The sequence below is a fragment of the Bombus bifarius genome, unplaced genomic scaffold (assembly GCF_011952205.1).
Source record: "Bombus bifarius isolate JDL3187 unplaced genomic scaffold, Bbif_JDL3187 scf7180000009239_frag, whole genome shotgun sequence".
NCBI classification, from domain to species: Eukaryota; Metazoa; Arthropoda; class Insecta; order Hymenoptera; family Apidae; genus Bombus; species Bombus bifarius.
In genome coordinates, this window is record NW_022884986.1 from 1 (window position 1) to 13,643 (window position 13,643).

At 33.6% G+C, this 13,643-nt stretch overlaps 1 long non-coding RNA gene across 1 annotated transcript; it reads left to right on the forward strand.

Annotated features, from left to right (window-relative positions):
* The first annotated feature begins 10,761 nt into the window (after nucleotides 1–10,761).
* Nucleotides 10,762–13,148, forward strand: LOC117214633. The gene is made up of 2 exons (XR_004488912.1): nucleotides 10,762–10,802; nucleotides 12,648–13,148. It is a non-coding gene; the product is annotated as an uncharacterized LOC117214633 (long non-coding RNA).
* Nucleotides 13,149–13,643: the final 495 nt, after the last annotated feature.

Sequence of the window (13,643 nt, forward strand, 5' to 3'; positions counted from 1 at the left end):
TAATACTGTGCATTCTGAATATGCTATGATTTGGTTTAAAATAATAAATAGTCCATTCTTGCATACTATTGTTCCAGCTTTACTTGTATTTTCGATATTGATATAAATAGAAAGACAATTAATGTCGTTCGAGTCTATTTTCGGATCATTTATATTACGTTTAATCCATATAGTTATTATATGAGACATAGTATAGTAAAATTTGGAAGAATAAAACGTTCGTACAGGATGTACATTTTATAAGAACTCCAACAAATCTGCGTGTGCACCTAAAATACAAACCGATAGTGATTGTTCATAAGTTTATATACATTATCTAATGTCAATCGAAGGTATCAATTCTTTTTCTCCATAAGAGTACTTTTTCATTTATATGTGTTCAAAAATACATGTGTTCAACCGTGAAGCATATGTCACCTACAACGAAAAAGAGTTTTCCTGTACTTAATATTTCCTTTATATACCCATGAAAGTCTATTCTTCGCGTAGTATGAAATTATGAATAAATCTGGAATATTGTTCAATCTGAAAAGAAAAATAACTTATTGACATCTTTCATTGATACGAGATTCAGAATGTTTGTTTTGTCTTGCAGAGAAAGAAGGCAGCCCTTTCTTTTAATGTGAAATAGAAAGCGAAAATTTGAAAACAGATTTTTTGGAAATTTACTTGCAAATATCGTTTTCAATATCGTGATTTTCTTCCCAATGGTACTGTACTTTCAAATTTTCCAGTATCCCTCTAAAAACAAAAAGTCGAACCTCGTTATCATTAACATAGGCATTACAAGGAAGAGAAGTATTAGAAAGCAGCTCCTTTTTATTATGGATTTCTTTATAATCGTGTAAATAAGAAATTCCGGAAATTTTTTCCTCAAGAATTTAATTCTTGTGTTTTGATTGATAATTATTACACTACATACTAACTTTTCGCATACTGTTCGCGTCTAACAATTTCCTAATAATAACTACTTCAAAATTACATATGTTCTTGCACGAATTCAAAAGTACGTATGATACAATTACAATTGATTCTAAAATAATAATTATTTAAAGATATTAAGATACTAATTGAACGTTTCACTATATTTCAAAATCTGGAACAACAAATTTTTATTTATAAAAAATGAAACTGTCTTTATATATTCTTTGTCATGATGCTATATCTTATTTCTTATGTCGACATTTTTTAAAATTCATTTTGTTATCTCTACGCAATATGAAAATTCATATACTGCTTAATATTTTTTACATATTATCCATCCACCGCATGATATCTCCTGAAAAATCAAAATATTAATGTTATATTATTACAACGCTTCTTAAATTTCAATTTTTGACAAATTTGAAATCCAATATATTTTGCACAATTGTTATTTATCAAAAAATTCTAAGTTAGTAACTTTCTTTTCAAATGGCAAATAACATATAATTTGACTTACCTGTAACTTTTTGTTCCTAATCATCATTTCCTCTTATAGAACATCATTATTGTTCTCATAATTACTACCAGTGTCATAGATATTGTAGTGGCTACAACTGAATTAATAGAAAATGATAAATAACTGTGTATAACACTAACACATAACTGTGTATAACACTAACACATAACTGTGTATAACAATGACACATAACTTTTACTTACATATCAGTCGATAAGGGATTACTGTGATATCCTGTTGATGTTTCTTAAGGCACTTGATTAGGTGTGATACGGTATCATTCCTTATGGTATACTGTAGATAAGTATTTTAGAAAATAACAAGAATAAATCTAAATGATTCAGAGGTTCCAGTTTCGGCTTAGACATAAATACAGGACCATTTGCAAAGAAGAAAGGGTGCGTTTCTACAGCCTCGTTATAGTAACCATGAATACCAATCTCTGAATTACTGGTTACTAAACATAAATATCCTATAAAATTTAATATATTTCTTTAATTTTTAATACATCATGAGTTAGTAGTTCTAAATTATGAATCATCCTACCTGTGATATTACACTTTTCCTTATAATATCATCACTCAAGTGAACAACATTAAGATCATGTAAACCATGTCATCCTATCTTACTGTGAAGATACTTAGTTATGTTATCTAACATTATAAAAATATCATCAAATTCAAGTCCTTTTATTCACATCACATGGCCACGGCGATCTGGTTCTTCGTTATATAATGTTCTAAAATTTGTCGTATATATAGGATGTACAAACCGTGATATCAGGGTATCAGTTCTTCCTTCCCAAGGGACAGTTTCATTAAAATTTAATATTCTAACAATCATATATGTTAAATACATTATAGTCAACGATATATACCTGAGCGAATGTAGGGGTGATTCCTTGATAATTATAAATGTCATCAGCCCACATCATTGTGCCACTTCTTTGTACTCCAGCCTCTAGATTAACAGCCTAAACAAACATACAAAATTTTATAGAAGCTGTACAAAATATAGTATATATGCGCAATATTGAAGCGTTCAAGGGGATATAAAGGTAATGTACATCACATACACGTGTACTCTCATGCAACAAAATACAATTAGATTTAATAGTATAAGCTCTTTTATTCATCATAATAGATTGGAAATTTAAGTGTCTTACGAGGGTGAGTAAAAAGTTACCCGCTCTGTCGGTGTAGAATTTATTTTAAGCAATTGTCAAAAAAGACATACATCATTTTTTGACATAATCACTCAATTTCTGTATACACTTTGTCCATTTGCTGAAGGATCTTCGTATTTTCTTATTAAAAAATGTTTTGGGCTGAGCTGCGAACCACGAATGCATCGTCGTCTTCACCTTTTCATCAGCTTTTTCGGCATCCATCTCGCACAAACTTTTTAAAACCCAAATCTGTCGTGCACTATTGCATAAGCAGAGCCGTGGCTGATTTGCAAATGATTTGCCACATTATCCAGTGTCACCCGTCTATTCCATAGATAGCACGTTCAATGTTGTCATCGTGGATGTGGACGGGCGTCCAGCTGTTTTTTCATAACACTTGTGCGATCTTCTTTGAACTTTTGTGCCCATTCAAACACACTTCGTGACAAAACACTTTCTCCATAATGTGCATTAAATCTTTGATAAATATAGGCATCAAACAAAACCTCCGACCACAAGAAACGAATCACAGCATCCTGCACTGTTTTCCTGCAAATCACCATTGCAAAGCGCCATTACTCGCGCAACGGTCACAAACGAATTGACGTAACACAATGAAACCTACGCAGCAGCACTGAACAGATATTGACGTCATACGAAGAGTGCAGATGGATCAATACGGTCGACAGAAGTTTTAACTATCTGGAGTGCGGATAAATTTTTACCGAGAGTCGTATAGGAATCTATAATCTGTAAGTACACCTTTGGCTGAATGGAAATTTCTCTTACATATAGTCAAAAATGCAGAAACAGTGTATTGAATTGGAAAGTGATAAAAAATAAGTGAAGTTTCGAGGTTGCATGTGCTTGCATGAGTACACAGGACGTTTTTAGCGAATAAAAAATAATTTTGAAAGACACGAGACTTATCTTGTATTTTATGTACTCTCTGTGTCCGAATTTCCAGAAGCTCTCTATCTTATGAAGTGTTTTAGATTAGCCGGAAAATTTTGTATGTACATACAAGAAGTATACGATCTAAGTGGAATATTCCATTATTCTCTTGATACAACAGAAACGAAATTTACAGAACTTCTCAGAAAGTTGGTTTATTATTACCAAATTAATAGAATTAATATACGTTTATCATCTTTACATACCTAAGTCGTGGAGGTTTATCGTGCGTAAAAAATTAGTGTCGTTTCAAAGTTACATTTCGTACATTTTAAGCCTATAATTTGTAACGTACAAAACAATGTAAATTTGAGCTGTTTCTTATCTCCACAATGAAGAAAATCCAACTTTACGTTTTTTACACAATGATATTTATGGAACAGTAATATCATATTATTGCATCGCTTGGAGAATGAAGTCAAGGTACGATGTGACCCTAGTGTAAACGCTGGGATACCCAGCTGTGCCGCACTTATAAGCATAAGACACAATACCTATTAAATACGAGGTTCATTCATGTTGTATCAGCAGTGGTCCGCCGCGGTCAGCCTGAAAGGATCGTTAAATTTTTAATCAAAGATACTGAAATATATCGATCGAATTGTATTGAAATTATACTTATATACAGTAATAATCTTCTATTGATTTGTGTATTGAAATACTCCAATTTATAATGTACATGTTATATGTATTTTGAGCAAAACTAAGATTAGAAGGAAATTAGATTAAGTACCATAATGAGGTGTGAGAAGTGGGCAAGACTATTAAATTGTGTTTATCTATTATTTCTAATGTTTAAGACGTCGATTTGATGTTAATTCGAATTGACGTGTCTTCAGATACCGTATAGTTTGTAGTAACTCTGTAACTTAATTACCGTACAAGAATCCTTCCCACCCTGAGCATGTTCGGCGCATATTATACCATCAGTGATATCAGGTGCATTAGGAAATTTGGAATAAGCTATTTTGCATTCGGCGTTCTTAATCACTGGCATTTGTACTTCCATTAATGCATTACGTCGTGGTCGTCCTACGAAGAAAATATGAAAGATATTTAAGACTGGAACTGTTTAATTTTATTATAAAATTGATATCACTTACTATATCTTAACGCTCCCCATCCAGCAACAAGGGGGTTATAGCCGACGAAGTTGCTCTTTCGTAGGGGATCTTTCGTACAAATGGGATATACGTACCCTGAAAAATAAAAAAATAAATGAAAATGCAGGAAACGAATGACCAAAAGTATGAGAAAGAATTGTACACGCTTTATGACACAATATATGTGTACAATAAGAAATTTCAGGATATGATACTTCAGTAATACTCAATAGCATATATATATATATATATTCTAATAATTTTTTTTTTTTTTCTAAAGCAAATCACATTTATCATCTGATATATTTTTTGAAATAATTTCTGTCTGTACATTTTCTTCTTTTCCCTTACTCCTCTTTCTCTTTCTAATGAATTCTTTTTATTCCGTAAAATAGTTTTTGTATATTCAATTTTGTTAAGTGCAATCCTTATTTCTGATAACTTACTTTTATTAGATAATTCTTGTGAATCTTCTACTACATCTTCCATATCATTTTGAGTGCGGCTTCTACCTTCAGTAAATTTAATATCTTGAACCGTATCATTAATTTCAATAGCTCTTTCGGTATCAAGTAAATCGCACTTATTATTTAATATACCTTTTGAATTGACTTCTGTCTCTGTAGTTTCTTCTTTTGTATCTTCTTCGAGTTTTCTTCGTTCTTCTAATCCACCCTTCTCATTTTCTAGGATCTTCCTTGTTGTTACGCCGCCTAAAACATCTGCACGCCAGCCCGCGCCAGCTCGCGCCACCGGACAACAACCAGCCTGCGTAACGTCACTTCGACCCTCAATAAACCTAAGGACCCACCATAACTTTCACTTCCCTGTATTGTTTCGCCATGTGTCTTCAATCCGTTTGTCTTGAAGAATTTCTAAAGCTTTAAAATATTCTCGAAACACAGTCGGTTTTTAGAGAGGTCCTTGGGTTTATTAGGCGTACTTAAAACACGGAGAAAGCGGGTATGCACCCATTAGGAAAATCCGAATAGCCCTCTAATAAAACAAGCTATGTTTTCCTCACGCACACAGTCATCTATCCACCACGATGGTAGGAGACTTCCTACTCATCCCTTCGAGCAGTAGTGCAGGTCATGACCAATCGACACCGCGGTTCGTTACCCTCACTTTTCCTAACGAAAGTGGGAACAACGAATCCGCGTTCTTTAGACACAGGGGCACACCCACACCGAACTTTTCTTCTGTATTAGAAAAAGAGCGACAGTCAGTCTAAAAACTAACGCCTAACGCGGCAGTCTACACATAGCGCGAGAGTCGCATACTTCACGAAAATCTTTTGTCGGTTCTCGGTGTTGTCGAACATACATGTAGTATCGTGGACGAAAGGCCTGGGAAATATCGGACGAACTATGAACAGTGTCGCGAGAGCCGAGGCGCCGTCGGGCCCATCAATGTGTCATCGGTCTTTTCAAGTGCATACTTTCGTGGAAAAGACCTACGTGACCCTGGCCACGAGCGTCTGCGGAACACGTGTGCGGTGGGCCTAGGAAAAGGGCAATAGAATGCGACAATAGTTAGTCGAGGAGCAGAGTGCGAGTCGAGAAACAGAGTGCGAGTCGAGAAGCCGAGTGCGAGTCGAGCGGAGACGGAGGTTGCGAGTGGCGTTGCCGAGAGAGTGTGGATTGCGCTGTTTTCTGTACGTTTGGTATGAATAGTTCAAGTTAAGCCACAATCGTCTTTTCTGTCTGATTAACATCTCTATTGTCCACGTTTTGTAAACATATTACATCACGATATTACATACATCTTCTCTCCTAAATATATTATAGTGCTAAGTCCATTAATACATTAATTTCCATTATAAGAGCCCTGCTCTAGCGTACATATCTATCACATCTTCGTGCGACAAGTTGTTGACTATTTATTTCTCTACGTCAGTGTAATCTAAGTGTTGGAAATATATAATTTATAATTCAGTGAATCACAGTGTTATACAAACTCAATCACCCCTATTATCTCAACGGAAATCAGTCGCTGCTTTCAATATATATATATATATATATATATATATTTGAGGACTTACTCGAAAATGGCACCTCCTCCACCAATCTAAGAATGGCAATATTATGATTGTGTATGTTTTCTATTCCATCCATATGTGCACAATGTGCTGCGGTCAAAACATGCCTAGCCGTTATCAGGGAACCTCCGTACTTCCATAGTGGTTTGTCTGGGTTTCGGGGATTACGAAAACTTAATGCAGCGATCCATGGCCAAGCGCCTAAAATGCAATAGTCATAGTTGTGAATATACATAATTTTTTCTCACATAATGAGTAACAACGATTATTATCTATTTGATATTCGATCATACAGCAGACGATAAGTACATACGTACAAATACTCTGAAATAGAGATTTGATAAAGACAGAAATTAAATTTTTATTCCAGTGGAATACAAATTATTAAATAATTCTATATAATTTCTATTTGAACTATACTGAACTATAAAGTTCAAACGTGTAATTTCTGCCCTAACAGTTTTTGATCTCTATCTATATTATTACTCCTATATCAATTTTTTATTTCAAGCAAAAAGATACTCTTCCTAACATGGAGTAGAAGAAAGAAATAATTCAAGTTAATAAGTAAAGTTACTACCGATAAAATCATAGCATTATTATTTAGTCTAATTGAAATGTACATTGATGTGCTGTTTAATGCCTTTAAAGTTCATTCTTTGCAGTAAATGGCTTATTATTAATCGGAAAGAAAGACATAAAACGTGCCTTCTTGATTGTCCGGTGTGGTACGTACATTCTGGATCAAACAATTTTAAAACATTTATACAGTTCAAAGATGCGTAAGAAAGCGACACCGATTACTCAACTTTCGAAGTAAAAAGCCGATCAAGTCCACCGGATTGCCCTACAGACACGTATTAATCCGTAAGAGTTAGTCAACATGTTGATAATAATTATCTAAAGAAACTTTTCACGTGAAAATATAAAATTTTAATTGATTAGATATTGTGTTAGCCATACTTAAGAAAGAAAATGAGAATGAATGAAATGAAAGAAAAGGACTACCTTCAACCTCATTTTTTAAATAAACACTTTGTCAGTTTTGCGGTAAATAAATTCTTAGGACTTCAGGACAGTTTTTAGTGAATCATTTTGTTTCGACCGTTCGCGGAGAGACGCGATCGCGAGATAGCACGTCAACGAGAGTTGTAAGTTCCCGTTACGATTAAATAATCGACGCCACGAACTGATCGATCCCCTTATTTCGATTATGATAATAAGGGTAGTTCAATGAAATTCCACAGAATTAACACAAATAAATTAATGTTTATTTCAACAACTTATTAACTAGAAAGATATAAATGGAACAAAAAAAATGTAACTGCGTTTTGGTTGATAAGTAATGCGCGACATACCACATGTGTGGACGGTTCGACTTCTCGAAAAGTTCTGAACGCCTTTCGATTTTTTTCGTTTTTTCTGGAAGGCGACCCCCACTACGTTCGGATCACGCCACATTCTTTTACTGCGATGTAAAATACGGGCCACGAGTCGACGTTTCTGGAAGTCGCCCTGCTTAATGAACCACGCGCTTGCCACTACAATGTTTGTTTGCCGGGCAGACGCGACGATCCGTCTGCGACATTATAGTGGCGCTATCGATAGTTAAGAATATGACCTATGGTAAGCCGCATGGCGTAACATTCTCCCCCCGTTGAGAGGGTACCGATCAAACTAGCGAGGTGTGGTTGAAGTTCCCATCTTATTTCGTCTCGGTGGCTAGTTGTTCGGGTTTCTCGAGATCGGGTTGAATTGGCAGTGGGACAAGCCTTTTGACGCCCCTATCCAAAATGCTCTTTGCCGTCTGAACTGTAGCTGTCCGGATGACACCATCGGCGCCTGGATGAACCTTGATAACTCGGCCCAGAGGCCAATGCATGGAGGGAACGTTGTCCTCTCTGAGGATGACGATTGTGCCCTTTTGGATGCTGTGTCCACCCTTGCTCCATTTATTGCGGTTGGTTAGCTCGTTCAAATACTCCTTATGCCAGCGGTTCCAAAATGTTGTTTAAGCTGTTGGATATGCTGCCATTTGGAGAGTCGGTTCGATGGAATGTCTCTGAAATCTCGATCACGTAAGCACATTAATGAATCGCCAATGAGGAAATGTCCGGGAGTGAGGGCTAGGAGATCATTTGGATCGGTGGAGATAGGAGTTAGCGGGCGGGAATTGAGGACTGCTTCTATTTCTATGATAAGAGTATTACGGTGTTAAGCTCATATGTTTCTGTTTCTCCACTCGCGCTGCGCCATAATATCCTTTGATATTTCCGATCCTCTGGTCGTACGAGGAATTGCCGATACATTTTCTCGATGTCGCCAGTGAGTACGTACTGATGAGCGCGGAATCTAATTAATATACAAAATAAATTGTGAATTGATTCGAGAATATAGGATTTCCCCATTTTCATGATTATCGTGATTTTTGTATAAATATATTTTTTAAGATACTAATAATTGGGTACTTATAAATTAGTATTATCAATTATTTTGCATTTATAATTCCGCCTCTAGTATAAGTGTTAATTGAAAACTAACTTTATGTTTCAAAAAGTACTAGCAAAGTCGTTGAGTAACAAGCCACTGATGCTAACACAAATAGCATTGTCGTAATTAAATATTTCTAAATATTCATTTTTCATTTTGAACCTGTAGAAACAATTTATTATATATACTATTAGCTAAGAAATTGCATATTTAATTAAGTCGAAATATAAAACTTAGTTATTTTGATAATTTAGAAAATAAAAAACTGACAAACATTTCAATTTAATTTATGGTTGGAACAAAAGACAGTTATTTTTCATTAATTGAAATATTGCAATGCAGAGTACTTTCCTAAATACGGCGAGAGTATTCCTGATGGTGAAACGAGCGTTGCTTCATCGAACGCAGCTAAAGAAAACAACATCTATGTAGTTGGTGGTACGATGCCTGAAATAGAGGGCGATAAATTGTACAATACCTGTACTATTTGGGGTCCCGATGGAACTTTGATAGCAAGACACCGAAAGGTAAGTAATATATTCCTTTATGGCTTTGAAGTTGAAAATATCGGGGTGAAGAAAGTGACTCTATCTAGGAATAATTTAGGAATATACATATGTACATACGTATACTATAACCAATTCTATAATTTACGGTTTATAAAATACGTTATGATACGGGAAACGCCCATTTTTGTTGTAATGTGTTTGTTGTTGTATAAATTTTTCACATACTTAAAATATTATTATACTTATTTTTTCTCCTTTTTAAACATTATTAAATGATAAGATTTTTTAATAAAAGAAAGTGATAAAAACGCTGTCAGTTATTAAATAAAAAATAATTAAAGTTTAGGAGTTGGTAACTTTGATATTAAATTACAAAAGTTGCAGCAATATAATTAGCGACCACATTTTTATGTTATTAGGTACATCTATTCGACATCGACATTCCTAATAAGATTACTCTTCGAGAGAGTGATTCACTCAGTCCTGGTAACTCCCTAACGACGTTCGATGTGAAGGGCTGCAAAATAGGTATTGGCATTTGCTATGATATTAGATTCGAGGAAATGGCACGCATTTATCGGAACAAAGGTACAGTAACTTAATCGATCAATACTTAACTAGCAAAAAATTAAATATCTTTCTTAAATATATTCTATATAAAATTAATATAATCTGTAACTCTGTATAAAAAGAAGCTTAATTTAAAAAACCAGTATATTTGCTGAAAATGAAACAAATAAAAGAATTAAAAGCACAATAAGAGGACTGTCCTCGCATATTCAGAAATGATGGAATGTGAACCGTGCAACTACGAAGTTAATTGGTATTCGGTGGCTTCATATTTCCTGCTTCTCCGGGTTAGGTTGCCAAATGCTGATATATCCAGCGGCATTCAATATGACCACTGGACCACTGCACTGGTCATTACTTCAGCGTTTCAGAGCGAATGATAATCAATTATACGTTGCCTGCATATCACCGGCTCGTGTTCCTTAAGCAAGTTACGTCGCATGGGGACATACACAGTTGACCAATCCCTGAGGAAAGATTCTTTACGATTTGGAAACTCAAGAGAATATGGCAGTCACCGATATCGGTAATTTACAGCTTAAAATTAAAAGCGAGAGATCCATGATGTAATTAATTTTTAGTCTCGTTAATTTATCGATTTAGCCATCTTCCTTTGTATTTGTTGAATTTATTAGTAAGCATTACTTATTATTTCGTATGTTTCTTTTTTCTATCAGATCTAAAAGTTGTTGAGGAAGTAAGGGCTCGGATACCTACATTTTCTCAGAGACGTACAGATTTGTACGACACTGTCTGTAAGAAGGAGTAACTCTACACTAAAACAGAAAATGTTTTTTTATAATATTTCTACTACGATATCCTTTTTTTGTGAATTATTACTAATTTCTTATCATTTGTACTAAATGAATGACTCAATTAAGAAAACTAAAACGTTATAAATAATAATCTGTATATCTTGTGTATCAACATGTAATTTGATATTATAATAATATAGGAATGCTATAATAATATAGGATAATAATATAGGAGAATAATAATATAGAAAAAAATACATGCTTTTAAACACCTTTAATATCGATCACATAAATTGTTATAATTTACAATGATTACGCATACATAAAAGACCCCTTGATAGTAAAATTTACGATCAAAAGGCACTTACGTATCGTTTAACAACATTTAATTTATAACACCTTTTAAACATTTAGACAGATTAACACATAACACTTCTTATATATAAACATCAATTCGAAGTTATCAGCTTGGAGAAATTGGTCGATTAATACCTGTAGATTGTCTGTCTCGATGAAAGAATTAAAGAGAGCAAAAACATGATAATGCCGCTAATATAATATTCCTTCTTTCTTGTATCTGTCTGCCTCTCAGGTCGTTTTACTAATTACAATAAGTAATTTCGACTTCTTTGCGCTCTCTTTAACGCATTCGAGACCGAAAGAAATTCATATCAGTCAGTAGGCAAGGGTATAATATACATATTTTATATATAACTTATGTAGTAATGTATATATCATGTTAATTTCATATTTTTTTCAATATAGAATTATTATATATATATATATATAATATAATATATTATATAATATATTATATAATATATTATATAATATAATATTATATAATATATTATATTATATAATATATTATATAATATAATATATATATATAACTGTACATAATACATTATAGAATAACATAGTATATAATTTTATATTTTAAAAATATGAGGCATACTATTTAAGATTGTCATCGATTTAAAATCAAAGTATGAAAAGGATACCCTGGAGAGAGTAAAACACAGAATCATTCCAACTAAACATTCAGATCGTACCGACACCTAGGTATCGTTTTACAATTAAATCTCGGTCTCGAATGGATTAAAATGAAATACATACTTGCAGCTTCAACATCTTCAATATCGAGGAGATTCAAACTTTACAAATAAAAGCGGCCTGTTCCCCTTTCCACGACAGACTCTCATACCATATCCGCTCTTATCCAGGCTTTTACTTGAAACCAGCAATGCGTTCATTTACAATTTAAATTTACGCGGACCATCTACTGAATCGTCAGCCTTTTATAAATATATAATGAACCCAGAACATGTGCCTGTGCCCCTGGTATCGATGTTCGGCTTGTGATGTTCGTACCGGAACCTTCGCACAATTTCAATTTGTCACGCGTGAACATCGATTCTTCCAAGGATCACAGCTTTATGCGGCTAAATCCTTTAGAACGATTAAAATGATACTAATGATATGGTATTTTTTACAAAGATTTAACATATCCATAAAATAGGAAGTTTCGTGCTCTCCTATTTTATATTAATTATAAATTAATAAGTTTTATATGTGTTATTTATAGATCTAATAAATTTTGTATTGGTTTACAGCAGGTGCTCCGGGTATAAACAGACGACAAACGAACAAATAGAAATTCAAACTATTGTCGTTGTTTAACTCGCATGGGACTATAAGCTCGAATTGGACTTAAACGTTACGATCGTCGAGAATAATTACTATGTGTACCCTGTACGACGGGCAGAGAATCTTAAGTTATTAACGGCAATTCCTTTGTGCATAATTCAGGTTTATTAACAACCTGTAATGGATAATCATCGATGAACTCTTTTTGAATAAAGTTCACATTTATAAAGCAAACACTATAAAATACGACAGGACAATTGTAATCGATAAATAACATTTTATTAGGATATTATAAGAAGCTAAGATATCGAGGTACATTAAAATTGAGTCCGCTGCAACCCTCATGACATTTAAAATCCTACGCGTATATTGAGTAAAGTTGTTATATTAAATATAATCATATTAAATACAAGCTCGTCCGCTGGATTCCCAAATTATTTGGTTAAATACTTTGAATACGAGAATACCGAGTGTTAACCGTAGTAAATCCTCTATATGGTATGTCTACTTTGCTATCTTGAATAGGTAAATAACATTTCACTTTAACGCATTTAACCAATATTAACATTTAACATTTAACCAATATTATACGCATATGCACATAATGTTACTGTTACATATAATGATATATACGTATATATACACGTTAATTAAATCCTCTATATGGTATTTTTATATCAGTATCGTAAACATTGTAAACCGGAAATCTTTTATTACACACGTACATATACAGTCAATATTATTGTTACATATAGTGATACATACGTTGATCCACACATTAATTAAATCCTCTATATAGTATTTTTACTTTGCTATCTTGAATAGATAAATAATCTCGAATATAGACATACAGGTACACTTACGTTGATATACACCTTTGTACAAGGTGTCAAAAAATTTTTTATCACGGCGTTTTTTTAAGACGATTTTATAGCTTCGAAATTGATCTTGACACGATTTTC